This window comes from Hemiscyllium ocellatum, chromosome 21 (assembly GCF_020745735.1).
Source record: "Hemiscyllium ocellatum isolate sHemOce1 chromosome 21, sHemOce1.pat.X.cur, whole genome shotgun sequence".
Classification (NCBI taxonomy): Eukaryota; Metazoa; Chordata; class Chondrichthyes; order Orectolobiformes; family Hemiscylliidae; genus Hemiscyllium; species Hemiscyllium ocellatum.
Genome location: NC_083421.1, coordinates 24,969,270 through 24,979,708, shown reverse-complemented (window position 1 = coordinate 24,979,708; position 10,439 = coordinate 24,969,270). Strand labels below are relative to the sequence as shown.

Sequence of the window (10,439 nt, the reverse complement as noted above, 5' to 3'; positions counted from 1 at the left end):
AAGGTAGTGGCATGGGTAGAGGATTGGCTGACTGGCAGAAGGCAGAGAATCAGGATAAAGGGGTCTTTTTCAGAATGGCAGCTGGTGACTAGTGGAGTTTCTCAGAGGTCAGTTCTGGGATCAAAACTATTCATATTATACATTAATGATCTGGATGAAGGAACTGAGGGGATTGTTACTAAGATTGCAGGTGACATAAAGATAGGTGGAGGGACAGGTAGTGTTTAGGAGGTGGGAGTCTGTCGAAGGGCTTGGACAGACTAGGAGAGTGGGAACAGAAGTGCCAGATGGAATACAATGTAGCACTTCGGTAAGCAGAATAGAGGAATAGACTATTTTCTAAATAGGGAAAGGCATCCAAAATCTGAAATGCAAAAGGACTTAGGAGTTTTAGTTTGGGATACTTTTGGATTGACAAGCAAGTTCAGTTGGCAGTTAAGAAGACAAATACAATGTTAGCATTCATTTCAAGAGGGCCAGAATACAAGAACAGAGATATACTGCTGCGGTTGTATAAGGCACTGGTCAGACTGCATTTGGAATATTGTGAGCAGTTTTGGGGCCCATATCTGAGGAATGATGGATCAGTACTCGGTGAAGTTTAGAAAGATGAGGCAGGGTCTGGTTGAAACTTAGAGAATACTGAGAGGCCTGGATTGAGTGAATGTGGAGATGTTTCTACAAGCTGGAGAGGACCTGAGGGCGCAGCATCAAAGTGAAGGGACAATTTTCTAGAACTGAGATGGGGAGGAATTTCTTCAGCCAGCGAGTGGTGAATCTGTGTAACTTGTTGCTGCAGGAGGCTGTGGAGGCCAGGTCTTTGAGTGAGATATACACTAAGACTGAGTTATATAGTGAAATACGAGGTAAAAAGGTAAGAACAATGACTGCAGATGCTGGAAACCAGATTCTGGATTAGTGGTGCTGGAAGAGCACAGCAGTTCAGGCAGCATCCAAGGAGCAGCGAAATCAACGTTTCGGGCAAAAGCCCTTCATCCTGATGAAGGACTTTTGCCCAAAATGTCGATTTCGCTGCACTTTGGATGCTGCCTGAACTGCTGTGCTCTTCCAGCATCACTAATCCAGTATATAGTGAAATAACTGTGCAGAAGCTGGTATCCTGTCACCAAATAACCCTTCATTTACATGTGCACAGTAGATGGGCTCTAACCATCCAGCTTAAAGCCAGTGCATAGACTGAGGAGCCTTTCTGAATCTTGCTTACATCAGGCAGGACTTCTCAGTAGGCCCAGCTAAACAATCCCAATCAAGAATGTCATAGTCAATGAGATCCACCTGGCCTGGTTCCAATCACTACAGATAAATTCTTGATTAGTCACAGGATCAAGAGTTATTGGACAAAGGTAGGAGAATGGGGTATGGAGACATATCAGCCATGATGAAATGGGGGAAGCTGGCTTGATGGGACAAATGGTGTAATTCTACCATATCTTATGGTACATTGGCAGTTTTCCAGTCCTCTGGGGCTTTGCATGCTCCTAAGGCTACCTGAAAGTTTCATACCAGTGTATCCATTATCTCTACAGCTACTTTCTTTACTAACCTAAGAAGAATCCCATCAAGTCCAAAGGACATATCTGCCTTTAGACTCTTTCGTTTCCCCAGCATTTTTATTTGTAGTGGTAGTTGTTAGGTTTATTTCCTTTCCCTTTTATGCCTCTTGAATTCTACAGTGTGGGTGTCTGAGTCTCAGTATTTATCTAAGTTTGTTGTTCTAATTGTATCAATATCTCTCGTTGGAACACTCTGTGTTACCTTGCGTCCTTCTCACTTGCTGGCCAGGCCTGACTTCTCACAGAAAGACCCTCCATATCTCCCACAAACTGATGCCTTACAGACTTTTCTCCAATATTAGACCTGCTCGAAGCAGAAATCCTATTGAGCAGGAGCTGCCAGCCAGTCAGAAGCATGCCCATGGTCAGGTAATGGCTGCTGCTGCTGGGAGGAGAGCTAACATTCCTGAGGACCCGGGGACTAGTTGAGTGCTCTTTATCTGGGAATGGTGGGGGTGGGGGTGGCAGTGTCGGGGCAGAGGTTCTCAGCAGCCACTCTCTATCGTACATGGAGTCCCAAGATGGTGTACAAACGAATGCAGACGGAAGTGATTGACAGACCACTGTCCTTGGTTACCTAGTCCTGGGGTGGGGACACTCACACGTTTTCGCTCCAGCCAGTGCTCTGGGCAGTGAAGGAGGGAATAGGTCCTTCAGAGAAGGGCCTGCCTAGGTCACAGGGCAGGAAGGTCAAGCTTCAGCCTGCCCACTCAAAATGTAGTTGGTGCTGAGCCAGAAAGATAGGAGAGTCTGGGTCACCACCATCCTGAGTAATTCAGCTGCTTTCCTGCCTGCAGGCTAGCCCCACTGGGAAAGGAAAATTCGACTGATTTGTGTTTGTGTCTCACATTGTTCAGTAACTGTCAGTGTGTCTATGTCCCTATGTGTGTGTCTGTCTCTATGTATCTGTCCCTGTCTGTGTCTGTGTACTTGCCTATGTCTGGGTCTATTTCCCTGTCTCTGTCTATCTCCCTGTCTGTGTTTCTGTCTGTGTCCATATTTATCTGTGCCTATATCTGTCTTCCTTTTTGTCTGTGTCCCTGCCTGTGTCTCTATCTCTTTCTTTACCGTGGGCTCAATCTTCTGTTCTGTTTTGGTCAAGTGTCAGTTTCATCAGGGGGTTTCATGGGAGATTTCTTTCTGCGGGCCTTTGTGAGATTATATGGCCCATCTTGCTAAACTTAGCTCATGATTTACCAACCCCTCTCACCTGATTGTATCCCATCTTGCCTCTTGCTAATCTCAGAGCAACTCGCCATTGCTGGGATAGCCTGAAACTAATTAGCTCCCTGCTGCTTGTGGCATCTTTAAAAGGCCACTGTGCATTCGACAAACATCTGTCTGTCTGGAGTTAGTCAGAGAGTCATGGAGATGTGCAGCACGGAAACAGACCCTTCGGTCCAAATCATCCATGCCAAACAGATGTCCCAACATAATCTAGTCCCACTAGGTCTCTTTTATATCTTTCCTCTATCACCCTAAATCTATGCCCTCTCGTTCTGGACTCCCCCACCTCAGGGAAGAGACTTTATCTATTTATCCTATCCATGCCCCTCATGATTTTATAAACCTCTATAAGTCACCCCTCAGCCTCTGATGCTCCAGGGAAAACAGCCCCAGCCTGTTCAACCGCTCCCATCGCTCAAATCCTCCAACCCTGGCAACATCCTTGTAAATCTTTTCTGAAGCCTTTCAAGTTTCACAACATCCTTCTGATAGGAAGGAGACCAGAATTGCACGCAATATTCAAACAGTGGCCTAATCAATGTCCTGTACAGCCACAACATGACCTCCCAACCCCTGTACTCAATACTCTGACCAATAAAGGAAAGCATACCAAGTGCCTTCTTCACTATCCTATCTGTCTGCAACTCTAATTTCAAGGAGCTATGAACCTGCACTCCAAAGTCTCTTTGTTCAGCAACACTCCCTAGGACCTTACCATTAAGAGTATAAGTTCTGCTAAGATTTGCTTTCCCAAAATGCAACACCTCGCATTTATCTAAATTAAACTCCATCTATCATTGCGCAGCCTATTGACCCATCTGATCAAGACCTCATTGTAATCTGAGGTAACTCTCTTCACTGTCCACTAACCAAGTATTGCACTTCCTGAGTGCTTTAATATTAGAATCACGGATTTTTGAATGGTACTTTGTCTGCTCTTTCAGATGGATTTAGAAGATCCCATTGCACTACTAGTTGCCCTGCATGGTTTCTGACATTGGCCCCCAGGTGTGGTAAGGAAGTGAAAGAGGTGCCCCACTTTAAGGGCAGGGGTCTGAGGTCCTGCTGGATGGTGGTACAAAGGAGAGATGTCCTTATCCTCTCTGGACCAACAGAGGGGTCCATGATACAGCTCATTCCTGATGATGGGCTTTTGCCCAAAACATCAATTTTCCTGCTCCTCGGTTGTGCCTGACCTGCCGTGCTTTTCCAGCACCACAGTCTCAACCAGGACTTACTGGCCTGCTTCAAGGCTGCTCCCGAGGTCAGTGCGGTCTCAGCCATCTGGAGGAATCTGTGTCTGTGTCTCTGACTGTGTCTGGGTGTCTCTGGGCAAAACATCCAAACTCAGTGGTACTCTGAATTGAGGTGAATGGCCATTCTCTCCACCAGAGAAAGCTCGACCCAAGGTAATACAGGATCCCGCACACATTCTGCCATTGTTAAGTTACATTCAAACTCCCTTAAAATTTCAAAATGAAATCTGTACAAATCAGTGTTAATAATGGGAGGCCAGGTAAAACCCTGAACCTGGTTATAAACTGCACTAGCTTATTCCTCTTTGACAAATGACAATTTAAAGCTTCAACCTATTTGACTATCATTCATGCCCATTTGGCACAGCAAGTTTTAAGAACTCACATTCAGGGAAGCTTTTTATTTTTAGTGTGATTTTAGTCACAAAGATACGTTCGTAGAAAGAAAAGATAGTGTGAGATACTGATTGAAAGGAGGTTCATGTGGAGCACCAACACCTGATTAGGCTGAGCTTTTGTATTTAAAACAATCTTTTTTAAGTCAAGAGATTGAAATGAAGAAGCAAGTACATGACTTTGTCACCTGCTGCACCTAATAATTTACTCAGGATTTGAAGAGAATCTCTGAAGAAACACAATTGGCTTAAATCATGAATAATATTACAGGCAAACTTACTGAGGGATTTATAGATGATGGAAAAAATATTGAGGTGTTTTGGGCATATTGTATTCAACTGCAAGTCGGCTTGTCACCATATAGACTATGTTTCTGGGCTGTGTCCTGAGTTTGCCTATCGTTAGACTCAAATCGTAAGATAATCCAGGCCAGTCTCCGGAGGATTTTCTGTGAGAACCGGTTCCAGTTGCTAAAAGTGGCCCAGCAGTCCCTGGAGGTAACGTCAGCCATTGGCCAGTAGTGATTATGTCACATCAGCAGCAGAACAGTTCGTCGATTCCTGGATCTGCTGCAAACAATGAAATACTGAGGTTATTTAATATTTTGATTCTGAATACTTTATGAACTAGTTTAAGATCAAGCTCAGAGGAGGGTGAGGTTAAAACATAAATAAAAGTTCCTAAATTCAGGTCAAATTGATGGGGGACTCATTCAAGTCAATTCTAACTTGCTTCAGTTGGTGTTATCAATATGGCAACCGTCTCAAAATAGAGTTGGGGGAGTGGGTTGTTGTGCCGAGTGCTGGTGTCCCTACAGCTGAGCCAGAAGACTTGCGTTCATGTCCCACCTGCTCCAGAAACATGTAATGATATCCACAAAATAGAGTTGGTGGCTTCAATGCTCTTCATCACTCTGAAATTTCGAACAGGGCCATTTGTTTTCTTTTTTTTTGCTTCACGAATTTGCGTGTCATCCTTGCGCAGGGGCCATGCTAATCTTCTCTGTATCGTTCCAATTTTAGTATATGTATTGCTGAAGTGAGCACAATCTCCTGTTTATTTTTTTTTCTTTTCTTTTGTGTGCAGCTGTGAGACACAGTGAAAGACACAAAGTGCATGAATCTTTATTCAATTTCCACCACCAGGAAAAATAGGAAAACACCTGAGTGGCCTGTGACAAGCAGTGCCCTTCACATCAAAGGGCAATGCTGTGTGATCAAACAGTGAAGGGGAGGGCAGGGACTAAATCAAAATAGAGTTGCCATTTGTTTTCTTTTTTTTCTTTTTTTCTCTATTTTTTCCCCTAGCACCCATGGTGTGCGTGCAGGTGTGAGACACAGTGAGAGACACGAAGTGCACGAATCTTTTATTCAATTTCCACCACCAGGAAGAAAGGAAACACCCGAGTGGCCAGTGACAGAAACTCCTTTTTGTTTTTTTTTATTTAACAGACCCTCTGACACCCCTGTTTCTTTTTTTTTAACCCCCACACTACCACCTAATTATGGTCGTGCTTATTATTTCCCCAGCACCCATGGTGTGTGTGTGCAGGTGTGAGACACAGTGAGAGACAAGGTGTACAAATCTTTATTCAATTTCCACCACCAGGAAAAGTAGGAAAACACCTGAGTGGCCTGTGACAAGCAGTGCCCTTCACATCAAAGGGCAATGCTGTGTGAACAAACAGTGAAGGGGAGGGCAGGGACTAAATCAAAATAGAGTTGCCATTTGTTTTCTTCTTTTTTTCCTTTTACAGTGAAGGGGAGGGCAGGATGCCCCCTGTTTAGATTTTTTTTTTAAAAACCCCCACACTACCGCCTAACTGCGGTAGTGCTTATTATTTTTAACCCCAGCACCCATGGTGTACGTGTGCAGGTGTGAGACACAGTGAGAGACACAAAGTGCACGAGTCTTTATTCAATTTCCACCACCAGGAAGATAGGAAAACACCCGGGTGGCCAGTGACAAGCAGTGCCCTTCACATCAAAAAGAGCAACGCTGTGTGATCAAACAGTGAAGGGGAGGGCAGGATGTCCCCTGTTTAGATTTTTTTTTCTTCTTCTTTTTTTGTGTGTGCAGCTGTGAGACACAGTGAGAGACATAAAGTGCACAAATCTTTATTTAATTTCCACCACCAGGAAAAGTAGGAAAACACCTGAGTGGCCTGTGACAAGCAGTGCCCTTCACATCAAAGGGCAATGCTGTGTGAACAAACAGTGAAGGGGAGGGCAGGGACTAAATCAAAATAGAGTTGCCATTTGTTTTCTTTTTTTTTCTTTTTTTTTTTTTTTTTTCCTTTTTCTTTTTTTTTTCTTTACACACGGGCCTGTCTCCTGGTTACATTTTTTTTTTCTTTCTTGTTTTATCACACTCCTGTTTATATATTTTTTTTTAAATTAACCCCCACACTACCGCCTAACTGCGGTAGTGCTTATTTTTTTCCCAGCACCCATGGTGTGTGTGTGTGTGTGCGCAGCTGTGAGACACAGTGAGAGACATAAAGTGCACGAATCTTTTATTCAATTTCCACCACCAGGAAGAAAGGAAACACCCGAGTGGCCTGTGACGAGCAGTGCCCTTCACATCAAAGGGCAATGCTGTGTGATCAAAACAGTGAAGGGGAGGGCAGGGACTAAATCAAAATAGAGTTGGAGGGGGAAATGATGCACTCCACTCCCTGCGGCGCCCACCTCCCCCTGAACAACTCCAGGGTGTTGGTGGACACCGCGTGCTCCTTCTCCAAGGACACCCGGGCCCTAACGTAACCGCGGAAGAGGGGCAGGCAGTCGGCCCTAACGACCCCCTCCACGGCCCGCTGCCTGGACCTGTTTATGGCCAGTTTGGCCAGGCCCAGGAGCAGACCCACGAGGAGGTCTTCAGACCTGCCCTCCCTCCTCCGCACCGGGTGCCCGAAGATCAGGAGCGTGGGACTGAAGTGCAACCAAAAGCAGAGGAGAAGGTTTTTCAGAAAATCAAAAAGGGAGTGCAAACGCCCACACCCAACATACACATGGTCCACGGACTCCACAGCGCCACAGAACAAGCAGTTGGGCTGGGAGTCCGTGAACCACCGCAATCTGCGGTTGCAGGGGACTGCTGCGTGCAGCACCCTCCACCCCAGATCCCCGAGAGAAAGGGGGAGAACTCCTGCGTAGAGAGCCCTCCACTGGGGATCCCCACCGCCCGGTGGCAAATGGGCACGCCAGGGCGTGTCCGGGCGGTGGATGAGGGAGAAGAGGTGGACGGTGTGCAGCAGCAGTCGATATAGGACACACCTTTTAACGTCCTTGAACGGGACAAAGTTAAAATTTCGGAGGCGGCTCAGGTTGTGGGGCACAGGCTCCCGCGGGAAGTACGGGACCCTGGGGCCAATGTGAAATTCCGTCCGGGCAGGGGTGAGCGCGGACGGGATCCCACCGCACACCTGAGCGTCCTCCAACTGGTGCACTACGTCGGGTCCGAGCACCGCCGTTTTAAGGCGTCGGATGCCGGTGGCCACGTACCGGACGTCTACCGCTGCCCTGCTCGCTATGTCTTGCGGCAACGTCCAGCCCAGGCCCCCGGCACCCAGCACGTCCCCGACCCTGGTCACCCTCGCCGCCACGGCCCTCCCCTCCGACAGCCACTCGAACCCGCGAGCACGGAGGTGCGGATTCCTGAGCAACGGCTCCCTGACGACAGCCGCTGCTCCTGCCGGAGAGTAGGCGCGACGCGATTCGACCATGCTCCAGACAGTGATCAGGTCCTGGTAAAAGACAGGCAGCACCTTGAGGGCGACCTCCAAACCGTCACGGTCGACGAACAGGAGCTGCGTGTCGTAGTTGAGGTTACGCACCTGGCGGAAAAAATACGTCGCCAGGGCGCACCACCTAGGAGGAGGCTCGACGTAAAGGTATCGCTGCAAGGTCTGAAGGCGGAAGGTCGCGACCTGGGTGCGGACGCACACCAGCGACTGACCGCCCTCCTCAATGGGGAGACTCAGAACCTGCGCAGCGACCCAGTGCATCTTTTTGTCCCAGAAGAAGTCGACCAACGTTCTCTGGATGTCAGCGACAAAGCCAGGAGGAGGGACCAAAGTGACCAGCCGGTACCAAAGCATGGCGGCCACCAGCTGGTTTATGACCAGCACTCGGCTCCTGTAAGATAGCACTCGGAGCAGTCCTGTCCAGCGGCCTAGGCGAGCCGAGACTTTGGCCTCCAGCTCCTGCCAGTTGGCCGGCCAGGATTCCTCGGTCGGGCTGAGGTAGACCCCCAGGTAGAGGAGATGGGTGGTACTCCAGCTGAACCCCCGAAACTCCTCCGGCAGGGAGTCCACCCGCCACGGACCCACCAGTAGCCCGGAACATTTGGCCCAGTTGATCCTGGCGGAAGACGCCGCCGAGTACACGGCCTGGCACTCGCGCATCCTCCCCAGGTCAGCCGGGTCGGTGAAAGTGAGGAGCACGTCGTCGGCGTAGGCCGAAAGGACCACCCCCGCGCCCGCGCCGCGCAGAACCAGCCCCGACAACCTCCTCCGCAAGAGGCGCAGGAAAGGCTCCACGCACAGGGAATACAGTTGGCCGGACAGGGGGCAGCCTTGACGCACTCCTCTCCCGAAGCGAAGGGGCGCCGTCAGGGACCCGTTAACTTTAACCAGACACTCTGCGGCGGCGTACAAAAGTCGGATCCGGGCGACGAACTGCGTCCCGAACCCGAACGCCCGCAGAGTCCCGAGCAGGTACTCGTGATCGACCCTGTCGAACGCCTTCTCCTGGTCGAGAGACAGGAAGGCGCTCGGCAGACCAGCCCGTCGACAGAAATGGATCAGGTCCCGGACCAGATGGACGTTGTCTTGTATCCTCCGGCCCGGGACCGTGTAGGACTGGTCCGGGTGAATCATGTGGGCCAGCACGGAAGCCAGGCGAGAAGACAACACCCTGGCAAAGATTTTGTAGTCCGTGCTGAGGAGGGAGACCGGACGCCAGTTCTTCAAAGAACGAAGGTCCCCCTTCTTTGGCAGCAGGACGATGACCGCCCTGCGCCAAGAAAGGGGCAGCTCTCCGGCATTTAGACACTCCCCCAGGACCTGTGCGTAGTCGCTCCCCAGGACGTCCCAGAACGCCCTGAAGAACTCCACAGTCAGCCCGTCCAGCCCCGGGGATTTGCCCCTCGAGAGCCGGTCGAGGGCGCCGGTCAGCTCCTCTAAGGTGACAGGAGCGTCGAGCCTTCCGGCGTCCTCCGGGCTGAGCTGCGGCAGGTCCTCCCACAGAACTCTGCGAGCGTCCTCGCTGGACGGATCCGGAGAGAACAGGGCCGTGTAATAGGATCGGACGTGGGCCCTGATACCCTCCGGATCCGAGACGAGGGACCCGTCGTCGGCCAGCAGCACAAGGAGCTGCTGACGGGTGCCACGCCTTTTTTCCAGCGAGTAGAAGAAGGGGGAGCCGCGGTCCAGGTCCTGGAGGAGCTGGAGCCGCGACCTCACGTACGCGCCCCGAGCCCCGACGAGCTGCAGGTCCCGGAGCGCGGCCTTCTTCTCTTCGTACACCCCGCGCAGGGCCGGGTCCGCGTCGGGCTGACCGAGGCGTGACTCCAGGTCGAGCATCTCCCTCTCCAACTCCCCGATCCTGGATTTCCGCCTCTTCGTCGACCCCCTCGCATACTCCTGACAGAAGACGCGGACGTGAGCCTTGCCCACGTCCCACCATAGCCTCAGGGAGGGGAAGCTTCCCCGCTTCCTTCTCCAGCCGGCCCAGAAACGACGAAACGAGTCCCGGAACCGCTCGTCCTCCAGCAGCAGGTTGTTAAAGTGCCAGTACGCGGAGCCCAACCTGGCGCCGAACGGAAGGAGTTCCGCCCACACCAGGTGATGGTCCGTGCACGACACCTGCCGCGTGGAGGCCTTCGGAAAACAGGAGGCGTACGCCCGCGAAACGTACAGGCGGTCGATTCTGGACGCTCCGACCCCAGGCCTCACGAAGGTGAAGGCGATGGAGTCAGGATGGAG

At 50.5% G+C, this 10,439-nt stretch overlaps 1 non-coding gene across 1 annotated transcript; it reads right to left on the bottom strand.

The window, feature by feature from the left end:
* Positions 1 to 5,392: 5,392 nt before the first annotated feature.
* On the bottom strand, positions 5,393 to 5,499 carry LOC132826033 (U6 spliceosomal RNA). The gene has a single exon (XR_009645847.1). It is a non-coding gene; the product is annotated as a U6 spliceosomal RNA (small nuclear RNA).
* Between the last annotated feature and the right edge of the window lie 4,940 nt (positions 5,500 to 10,439).